The 12,052-nt window shown below is 37.2% G+C and overlaps 1 protein-coding gene across 1 annotated transcript in view; it reads left to right on the top strand.

Moving 5' to 3' along the window:
• Positions 1-8,170: 8,170 nt before the first annotated feature.
• LOC139136450 (probable serine/threonine-protein kinase qkgA) overlaps positions 8,171-12,052 on the top strand; it is a 37,178-nt gene continuing 33,296 nt past the window's right edge. The window contains exons 1-2 of the mRNA XM_070704175.1: positions 8,171-8,420; positions 8,703-8,900. The gene's annotated coding sequence lies outside the window, so the exon portion shown is untranslated. The remainder of the gene's footprint in view (positions 8,421-8,702; positions 8,901-12,052) is intronic.

The raw sequence follows: 12,052 nt of genomic DNA on the forward strand, positions 1-12,052 counted from the left end.
ACATGAAAGATCGATGCATCTCAATGGCAAATTTTAATGAGATTGGCATAAATATCTGTTGTTTGTTATATGTCTGAATCAACGCACATACATTGTATTGTATTATCATGAAGTGGCGACCATTTCAGTCTATACACCAGTTACTTTTATTCTTAGACAGTAGACATTTGCTTTAGTTAGTTTGAACAGTAAAGAGCTAACTGAAATTTATATTGAACACACACAATTCAGCCACTACTATGATACACAGGCTAGCTATTTATGTGTGTATGACATGATTTTGATGCCTCCCTGAATTATGTAGCACCATTTAATATGTAGGGTTTCATCAAGATCTCCATGTACCTATGCTATCATATTATGCCTTCCTTGTCTCTGTGTGTCACAGATGTATGTCGGTGTATATATCAAGTGATGCAACTAGGTGCACAAATGTTTGTTTGCATTTAAAGCCCAAAAGCTGCAAATATTTAATAAACCGATCTCAAAATATCCTTAGGTTTCCAAGAGGTTTCTTTGAATTAGACCCATAAGAGACTGAAAAAGTGTATAGCGCTGCCATGAATGTCGTGAGTGGCATGTAAATTCAAAGGTTTTAACGTTTTTTTAGATTTCCCACCATTTTCAAAATTTGTCATATGATAGAGAAAAGGAAGATTACAACAACAAAATGTTAGCCACCGTGTGATGCATTCAAGTAAATGACATACTTGTTTCTGTTATGATCACGATGTATATGTGCAGGAAAATACTGTTGTTTGTATTTCCCCGTGGGGGCGCCATTTTATGGGTGCGGCACTCATTTATTATTAAACTTGTTCAAACGTAGGCATGGTCCAAATCAGCAAGCAGTGGTACTTCAATACACGTCCTTCAGCAAATACATTTAAACGAATCAACTCTGGTTTGAAAATAAAATCATGAAAATAATGCATAAAATTAGCAGCTATTGGGGCTTTAACTCAAAACTAAACATCTCTGCTTGTGACGAAAATATGCAGATCGAATTTGATCTTAAAAAGGTTTGTATAAAGTTTTTTTATGAATAATCGTCAAATAAAGATGGAATTACAGTATTCATGATTTTACTCTTCAGCAGAGGTGAAGGCTGACAGAAGAGCGCCATCGGTGGTGTAGCTTTGCATCTTTGTGGATGTATTGTAACTGAATAAATTACCGATATTAGAATAGCAAGAAGTTGGATGGAAATATTGTAGTTAATGCATGAAATAAAATGTTAATTAAGAGTATTAAGTACATGAGAAATAATGCAGAATATTAATTTACAGACCTGTATATAGAGTGTTTGCCAAAGCAGCTATTATATATGTGTACCAGGCCAACTTTTGATAATATTTTCATGATTTTTGTTGAAGAAAACATCTTCTTTCCTTGTAACTCTACAGTGTAATGAAATGCATTGTCAAAGTTGTCACACAATAATGCCTTATGGCCCTGTGGTGTGCTGGTCGTTCGTCATACTTCAATCTCTCCTGTTGTTATATAAACTCAATTCATTGATAGATTAATAGAGTATTTATCAGGAAGGTAGCGAAACTTTTCTATGACATTGAACATCATCATAATTGCTGTTGCTGCATGTTGTTGTCGTCATCGTTGTTGTCATGGCTACAATCATTGACACCTTAAGGTGCTCTTTTCAGTGTTGCTGCGGCTATATTGACAATGCCGATCACCTAAGTCATCGGAGATTTACCAAAGTGGACATTCTCCACGTACAAAAATACCCTCTGCATCGTAATTTCACCAACAGTATTTGCATGACATCAGCACTTTTGAAAGCTCGAAAGAGCAATGAAGGTGTGCTCCAATCGATGATATGTGTTGTTTTAAATTAAAATTAACTTTTACTCCGTTGAAACCTACAGGTATCAGCCGTCACACTTCGACAGTTTGAAACTAGCTACAGCATTTCTGTCTAAACGATGCTATGAAATGACATCTTTAAAATAAAAACCACGACCATTTGGTTTAACTTATTCGAAATCGCAATGATCCTTATTAAGCATCCTCTGCATAAGTGGTAAATCCGATATTAACAATTTAAATTTGTTGCGAACAGTGTTAATCAGTAATAGAAATAAACATAGATATTCGATTTTCGATTATTCGCTTTCTCAATTTAATTTGCATCTTGATTTTATACAGCCATGACAAATCAACACAGTGTCTCGAAATATTCATTTTAATATATAAGTACACATGAGCTAAAGCAAATCCAATCGGGTCAAATTTGTGGATCGCTGTAGAACAACTTTATGCAAACCCGATAGTGATGTTATTCTACAACAATTTAATTGAAATATCCTAACCTCTAAAATGTAAGAAAATTTATTGAACCTTGCCACTTCAATGACAAACCTTTCCAATTCTTACAGATATGTGCATGGGTTTTTGACAAATAAACAAGTCATCGTTGATGACACAGTCCCCACTTGTTAATGGGTATTTTGATTACAGGTCCTCAGAGAGGATAGAGTCCTCTTCATTAGGTCTGTGATAAAAATACTTTTGAATGAATTCGCTTGATACATGTCTGAGTTATGGTTCAGGACATGAAAAATCGTAACAAAATGGCCGTACAGTGGTCATATTGGATCGCATCACAAAACAAATTGATGTGCATAGCTATGACATTGGTCGATGTCCTTGTACCAACTTTGAATAAAATCGGTTGAAACATGCGGATATGCCTGAGAAATGGCTCTGTACATGAAAAAATCGTAAAATGGCCACCTGGCGGCCATTTTGGATCGTATCACAAAACAAATTGATGTGCATAGCTATGACATTGGTCAATGTCCTTGTACCAACTTTGAATAAAATCGGTTGGAAGATGCCTGAGTTATGGCTCTGTACATGAAAAATCGTAATAAAATGGCCGCCTGGCAGCCATATTGGATCGTATCACAAAACAATCGACGTGCATCTGTATGACATATGAAGTAATCCTTGTACCAAGTTTGAATGAAATCGCTCCAGGCATCTTTTAGATATCTGCGTGAACGGACGGACGGACGCACACACGGACGCACGGACGCACGGACATGACCAAACCTATAAGTCCCCCCCCCCCCCGGCGGACGGTGTCCGTGGGGACTGATAAGATTTGAGCTAAAAGAACAATAGCTTGAATGAGTCGTGTTTAGCTCTGACTGAATTGCTGTATCATTAGAATCTCCGAAAGAGTTGACATATTCCTTTCTATAAAGGTTAAGCTTTCGAATTATTTTTTCACATTTTCGACCTCAGCCGATTTGCACCACACAGTCATCTGGACGACGTCGAATACGATTACTTGGTTGGAAACAAGGAGGGGTCCGTCGGAACTGCGCCTGTAGGACTTTCTTGTTCACAACATTGTACTTGATATCTAGTTTACGATGAACGATATGAAGATATGTTTTAACCTGCATCAATCTCCAACACCGTGCATGTACCTTGGATGGAGAGTTCACGTATGAGTCCTCTATGACCTTTGAGCGCAGGTTCGACAACTTCCTCCCTTTATGAGTTCTGAATTTCTTGTCTTTTCTTTTCTGTTCTGAAACTTTTTAGTCAGGTCGTAAACTGAAATATATAATCCGGTGATGCTGATATTTTGCATTCTTGAGTTTGGTCTGGCCAACACAGTTACCGCGGGTGTGTTCAACATCACAGCTAGTCACGCCGGTCACATTTTCAAGCCAGACTCACGAACAGCAGAGACTCTTTGATTCACCACTGGCGGCGCACTCTAGGCGCATACCTGTTAAAGGCGGAAGTGTCTATACGAGACCTGGTTACTTTTAACACCTCAGGCTACATATATCTCAGGTGAGCTCCAAAATTTTTGTTTGTTTTAATTCGCAATGTAAACAGCGAACACTTGCTACCACCTACAAACTCATGATATAAATAAGTTGTCACATAACAACTCCAAGCAACTTTGAAAACCTCTACAAGGTTCATAAAGTTACAATCGCTGCAATTTGAGTGACTACATTATCGAAGCTGTAGTTTTGGGCTTTGTCCAGGTCCGCCATATTTTAGACTACATATCACAGGTGAGGTCTATATTTCGTTGTTCTCGTAGTTGTAAAAAGAGCGAAACTCATTACGTCCAAGCTCACTGTATGCCAATATGAATTTGAAATCACATAACGACTGAAAACAACTGTGAATACCACTCAAAGGTTACAATCATCCAATTTCGCGTGACTGCACTGTACACATATCGAAACTGTAGTGTTGGACTTTGTTCAGGTCCGCCATACTTTGTTTTCGCAATGGGTATACAGTGTATATACATATTTGAGAATGTCTCTGCCGGACGGGAAATTATATGAGTTAATAAAGGATGCCGAGCCTGTCTGTTGATGGTTATTTATGTCACAATCAATGGCATGGACAATACATAACGCCCCAGCGGTAATGACCAGAGCAGTATAAGTCATAAACACAGTCGCCTGCCATCTCCTATTCCCCTGTGCGCCTACCATAATCGTGTGTACGCACATAGAAGAACAAAGCCAGGAAACCAAATGGCTGTGTGGACTATGCCATGTCATCTTTCGCGTTCGATTTTACTGTGAAAATGAGCAAGTTCATTTATGACTAATAGTCGATCGTCCCATTTATTCTCAAAATTCATACCTGATACTTAATCTGCTTCATATATGCTCGTTTCGTGTGATTTTCTGCCGAGTTCGACAGACACATTGCCAAAACATAAGAGCGAGCAACATTCTAGTCTGTTCTTTTTGTGCATATACATTATGGGGAGCGTAGTCACAGAGCGGAATTGGGGATGACAGGCGAATGTGGTCATAAAGCATGCACATAAAGCGCATAGGCCAAGCCGTAAGTTCCATAACAGCGCAAATTCACGTACACCTGTATATCATGCCGTTGCCTGACATAATTGCCCGGGGGTTTGGGTAAGGGTTTGAGGCAAAAGTTTATTTGGTGCGATCATACAATCATGGCCATCTTAAATATGAAAGCGGCCGCAATAGCATATCCAATGTAATGTTGTATCTTTTGAAAGTAGCTACAAAAAATGTTACCCGCCCATTAAAGAAGCACTGAACAGTAAAACTTAAATTTCCCCAAAATTTTGATCAATCTTCGGTAAGCTCGAAGAAAATCCGGTGATTTATTGCATTTTGGGAAACCGAAAATACGCGTGCAATTTCAAAAAGGAAATTTCTGTAACTTTTGTCGCTTAATATCAATATAATTAGTGTCACACTGGTTGCTGTTTTTACATGATTTCCCTTTGAGGTAAATCAATCAAAGCTCAGGAGCGATTGCCAACCCTTCTATAATCAAAACCCTAACGCAGCAGGAACCGGTAATAATTTTATGCCTCACATTTAAAAAGTAACTTTACCTCGGGTCAAAGCAATTACTTTGGTATAATTAATTTATCTGCCTTGCCTCCCTCGCGCGTAAGTTGCTATTGGAAACACGTGGACGTTTTGAGAAGGATTTTACCGGTTTGCTTTACGGCCTGCAGTAGCTGCATTTGGTTCACTATCAGCGACGTGGACCTTATCAGATAGATCAGTTGTCTGTCGTTGTCTGTCAGCTGTCCATCGCCAACCAACTTCTCTAAATCTGCTGGTCCGATTGCTTTGTAGCCTTTAAATATGCAATATCTTATTTTACTGTAAATATTTTATTTTGCCCTCCTTTTTCTGTAAAAAAATCAACTTATCAGAAATTCCCTTGTCCGATTGCATGGAAATTCACATATGATGAAATATTATCAAAAATTGTATTCGTGGAAATTTTTGCCCTTTCTGGTAACACAAATTCTCCAAAACTTTCAGTTTGATAGCTATAATCACATTAAGCATACAGGCTCATAATGATGACCCCAAGTCGGGCTAGTTGAAATGATGATGACATCTGCAATTTCCCATTTGAATGGGTTACAGCTGATATGATGGGATTCAAACGTATTCACTACCTTTTTGAAATCACGATTGAAATCGTCGACTCATTGATAAATGTTGATTAATAAGTCTTTGAAAATAATCTGTTTTTATATTCAGTTGATTTTATTGATATGTTAGGCACATTTATAACAAATCCAACAATTGTAGTGTATCGGATCTCAAGTTAGTATCGAAGCAGCGCTCAAATGGCCACAAGATTGCACGTTACAAATGTTTGATTTGTCCGCTTACCCGCTTACCTTTATAACATTTTAGTGAACTCAATACAGCGATGGCTTCATTCATGATTATTTTGAAGAATAAATTTTGCCTGATTGACCACCATGAGTGGAAAAATCAACTTTGAACTGCATTACCCTTATTTCATAAAAATCGTGACGTATTAGAAATGTTAACGGATATCACTTATTAGCTTAGTATAAATTATTTCTGCTGATAATAACGTGAAAGTCGCTTTAAGTCGACTTATGATCATGGCCTCCGTAAGGAGTAAGTCTCTGCAGCACTCTGATGCGTCTGTTATCTACAACATTCTACATTGTGTTTACCGCCGACCTGTGTTGGTGAGATCCTGTTTTTAACACATTCTGAGTGACTGTATTGTCAGAAGAAACCAACTACTGAATGAACTTCGCGCTTAGAAGTTTCAACTCGAGTTAAATATACAGCTAGGTTATGTCTTCAATATTTGCATCAATATTTCAATATTTGCATCATTTGACGTGTACTTTGAAAATACAGCTTGGCGTTACCGAATTAAAGCCCCTGTAACTCTTGAAATTTGTCGACCTGAAAAAGGCTTTCTATTTTCTCTGGTTTTCTTTAAATTCTACAGATTTAAAGGATATAGTCTTTCACCACTGAAAAATTGGACAAGTAAATTTAAAGTTTAAACGTTATTTTGATTTCCCGCCATTTTTCAAAAATTGGTAATATTACAGAGAAAACATAGCATATAATGTCCCAGTGGAAAACATTCAGCACTTTACATTATATAAGACTACTCTGTTGTTTCTGTGAAGATTCCAATGCATATATGCACTGCGTACTGTGTTTTTGCTTTTTCTGCATGAGGGCGCCATTTTATGTTTGGGCGAACATTTATTATTTGTCTCGCTCAAAATTGCACGTGTAGTCCCAGTGGGCAGTTTATTCTACCTGTATGAACACCCCTCAATGAGTACATTCCCACGAACGTGTTTCAGTTTGGAAGTAAATTCACAAAAAATAATGCTAAAAGATACAGCTATCGGACCTTAAAACAATTTGAGAAAACTAAAAATTCCAATGACGCTGACGATTCAGAGTGATACTGTGATAAATCAAACACGGCCATTGTCAGGGGCGCCGAGTATTCGAAAGAGATCGGTTGAAATGTTTAAGTGTAAGGAACAAGATGTAAACTCGAGTGAGCACATCTTTGGAATCACTGCATGCAGACGGCATCATGTTGAACTGCTTTTTTTCTGTGAAGAATGCAAAATAGTGTGGTATGCCTACCCTTTCTGTTCTGTGAAATTGTCAAAGAGACTGCTTGTTCACTCTCTGGCATATATTGCGACTTGCTATCTTCAAATGGAGGACACTTCAATTACTCGCAGAATATGCTCTGTATGTGTGCGCACTTGTTTGGCACTTTCCCGTACTAAGAAAATGGCAAAAGGTTAACGTATTTCACAGAAATTTCATTTTCATTCAAAATTAATCCGGCGCACAATAGCCGTATTAGAGAGGAATCAGTGTATTTGCACTTTTTACTAACGCGGACAATCAATTCAAAGCGCACGAACCGGAAATGGTCACGTAAATGTCGAAATCAACGTCGTTATGTATTAAAAATATTGCATTTTTATTTGTCCCGTAATTATCACGGAGGATGGGGACGGGAAGCTGCCCCCTTCCCCGCACGCTACAGTACTGTATATAATAAGTACTGACGCAGCGTACTATTCATGCATAATTACGTACATCATTGCATGCCTGAATACACGTGTACGTTTATGTTCATATGTACTTTATTCCACACGACTCTGACTCAGGAAGTTGTATACTAATCGATAATAATTTGCCCGTTGATATCGAGCTAACTGTAAGCATTCTGAGCAGGATATTACTTAGCTTCAATGACTGTGAGATTTTTAAATAGTTGTTGTATTTTCACCTATCATCTATTTTCATTTTCAAATACTGACCCACTGATTCAGATAATGGACATGTCGTCATCGTCCGGACTGCTTCGAGAAGGAGACGACGTAGAAAACGGAGGGGCGGGCAAGGAAGAGCCAGACGAGTTCGATGACGAGGAAGGTCGGAGTGATACGGATTCCGATGAGGATTCGGAAGAGGACTCCTGGAACGATGAAAGGGAGAGTGAATATGTTAAAAAGCGGCGGGACGAAATAGAAAAACTCTGGACTTCCCTGAAGACGAAACTTGCTGCAGAAGTTAAAGAAGGTGCGGCATTTCGGCAACACTTAAGAAGTGGCACGACCGCAAATTGATGAGGTCATACCCACCAAAGACAAAACACATTTTTACTGCAGTTCATTGCCTTCCAACTCTGTCTCCGGTATTTCCCTTGCAGTCTTTCACACGTGGATGGTTTGAAACTTCTAAACTGTAGGCAAATCGGCAAGATGGCTATGTTTGAAAACTTTAGACTCAATATACATTGTCAAATATAAAACGTTGTTGAATATGCCATTCTTCTACCTCGCTAATGTTTTTGCTCCACAGATGAACTTTCGAGAATGAAGGAACTAAGTAAACACTATCTTCAAGGGGGAGATTTAAACCTCATTGAAACAACAATTGATCTTCTACACGAATTAGAAATTTGTCATGCTGTTAGGTCAACGGACACAAGCAAACTGTTAGAACTTCTTGAAGATATTGGAAGAACTGATTTAGCATTTGAAGTACTACAGTACAGAGGTGAGTGAGTGAGTGTTGCTGTGTGTTCGGTAATATGTATATGTGTAAAAGCGAAGGTTCATGTCATTTTGAATCTAACACTGCACTGTAACGAAATAAACCACAGTGTAGTCCTAGTAAAACAAATTGTCAAGTATAATACGCCCGGTGTTGCATCATATATGAGGTATTAATTCGTCGTATATGTGTATATCAAACTGTGGAGTTCGTATGTTCAAATTCTCATACTGTTCTATAGATTCCCATTGACAATATACTATTACACAGATGAATGACAAATACAAATACACAGATGAAGAAATTATTAACATGCTTAATTTCTTAATCGACAACATATTTGTTAAGTTTGGTGGTATGACCTTTCAACAATCTATCGGCATACCAATGGGTACAAATTGTGCACCACTTCTTGCTGACTTATTTTTCTACTCATATGAAGCAGAGTTCCCACTATCTCTCTACAAAGCAGGGTCTAAAAAACTTGCAAGGCGTTTTAACAACACGCACAGATATATTGATGATCTGATTAGTCTAGACAATCCATACATATTAAATTACTTACATCATATCTACCCTGATGAGTTGGAAATCAAAGAAACAACTGAGAGTAAGAACTCAGCTTCATATCTTGATCTGTTCCTACAAGTGGGTACTAATGGGCTACACACTAAGCTGTATGACAAAAGGGATGATTTCGATTTTGAAATCATAAATTATCCCCACTTATCAAGTAATATTCCATTTGCACCTGCTTATGGTGTGTATGTGTCTCAACTTCTCAGATATTGTAGGGCTTGTGATTCCTACGCTGATTTTCAAATGAGACACACAGCTTATTGGTATCAAAACTAGTGAGACAGGGATACACATCCAAAAGACTCGTGAGGACTTTCAAAAAGTTCTACGGTCGATATGATGACATTGTGGCCAAATATGACACCTCGGTCACTCAAATGATTAGCGACAGCATTCCCGGCTTTGACTTATTACAGTAATTCATATACTGTATCACTTCATACAATATTTAGACAATTTTGGGACCAATCCTGACGGGTGTAGCGTGCTAGCAGGGTACGCTTACCCATTCAGGACACCTGGTACCACCACTAACTATCAGTGGTTCAGGATGTTCCTACTTAGGGACGATTCAGAATTTACTTCCAGGGGGAGGGTGGAGGATTTTCTATTTTCTCGGTGATTTTTTTCCATGGCCCCCCCTAGTAAATTATAGAAAAAATCTATGGCCCCCCCTCATCTTTCCTGTTTTTTTTCCATGCCCCCCCCCTAATATATACATGCATGCTTATACGGTACATTATAGACATATCTAGTCTAACAAGTTGCAGGAACTGTAGGGCCTAGTGGACATTAATCGATGATATAACAAATCATTTCAGGGTTATGTGACTATAAAAAGAATGATTTGCAGGGACTGCAAGTGGCACACTTTTGGAAAGGGTAGCAATAAACATATCTGGTTGTAAATTTCTAAAGAAAAGTTAATTACTAAATATGAATACTTTTTTCGTTATGTCTCACTGATACATATGATGCACACAAAGACAAGCAAAGATGTCAGTTAGAAATGGTGAACAGAAAATCAGGGAGCATAATTGGCAAAGTGATATTTCTGGAAAGTGAGATGTATATGTACATGCACACGTTCAGCATACATTTTCATTTGATGATGCTGAATATTTGCAGACTCACGGTGAAAGTTTTAAACATTAGGAATTAAAATTGGTGAAAGCCAACTTGTTTTTAATTTTCTCTTTTTTTTCTAATTTGGTTATCATAAAACCAAGTAGCTGCCACTGAAAGCAACAATGCTGAGGAATATTTTAGAACATTTCTTGGACAAAACACCTTATCCAAAACATGAATTCACATTTTATTCTGCTCATTCCATTCACAATCCAATGTTCATATTAAAATGCAGACAACCCTGTGCAAGTCAAAATTCACATTTTGTCAGCAGTACTTTTCAAAATTGACAGAGCATGCATATTTCAAATTTTTTTAACAAACTTTAATTTTAAAATAGTCATGATGCGCATGTTTTCAGATGACATGAAACAATAAATGTTAATTTGTTTTTTTTGCCTTTTCTGCCAGCCGCCACTGTGAAATCTTTGATTATACATATCAGAATGAATGGGACACATAAGTATTAGCATCATACACAATGTGTAAGCCTATCCACATTTCTCCTAGCCTCATACACACTGAGATCACTTCTTGGACTACAGCAAATTTCTTGTGTACACAATATTTCAACAATCCGACACCATAGCATTGGCGCAGTGCCACATGATCTTCTGGATGCACATACAGGATTATTGAAAATCAACCCTTTTGTAAATTTTTCACCATATATTTTTGACAGTAATATATAATATTTTTATTTTCAACATTAAAAAACTATTCGCTGAAAAGCACCTTGAAGATGAGACGGCCATAAATTATTTTCAAAAAGTTTATAGTAGATGTAAGCACTGTAAAAAGTTATGTAGAACATTTAAAAAATTTAGAAAGGGTAAAATTGATGAGAATGAAACATAGAAAAAAGGAGCAGAAAAGAAGAGTAGCAGTAGCAGTAGTTTACTCAAAGGATGAAGTGGGTGTATATTTGGGGTAAAAAACCTCAATTTTTGTATTAATGATAAAAATTTATTTAAGTCAAAATCTAGACAGTATTTTCTGAAATGTAATATTTCACTTGAAAGGAGTGTATTCATGTAGAAAAAACAACTATTTTATTTGGCATTATCCATCCTCATTTTAAAATTGTAGGGGTAGACTGACACTCTAATAATTGATTAAAATCATGATCAGCAAAATTAAAATGCCTCTTATTCAAAATGCCTCTTATTAAAAATGTAAGAGCTTTATTACCAAACAAAACCAATTGATAGTTGTTGTGTTATATAGCATTTAAAAAACATAATGTGAAATTTCAGAAAATTTGACCCAGCCGGAGTGGAGTTAAATTCTTTGGAAATTTTGAAATTGGGAGGCAAAAGAAGCCAAGAAATCGGGTGATTTGCATACATTTGCATAAATTAACACTTCTTTATCATGCAACTTTCAACTGCTTTACAAGCTACAAGGTAAACCCAACCTTAAAAAGACATTTGCTGTAATTTTTAGCA

This window comes from Ptychodera flava, chromosome 7, assembly GCF_041260155.1.
Source record: "Ptychodera flava strain L36383 chromosome 7, AS_Pfla_20210202, whole genome shotgun sequence".
Classification (NCBI taxonomy): domain Eukaryota; kingdom Metazoa; phylum Hemichordata; class Enteropneusta; family Ptychoderidae; genus Ptychodera; species Ptychodera flava.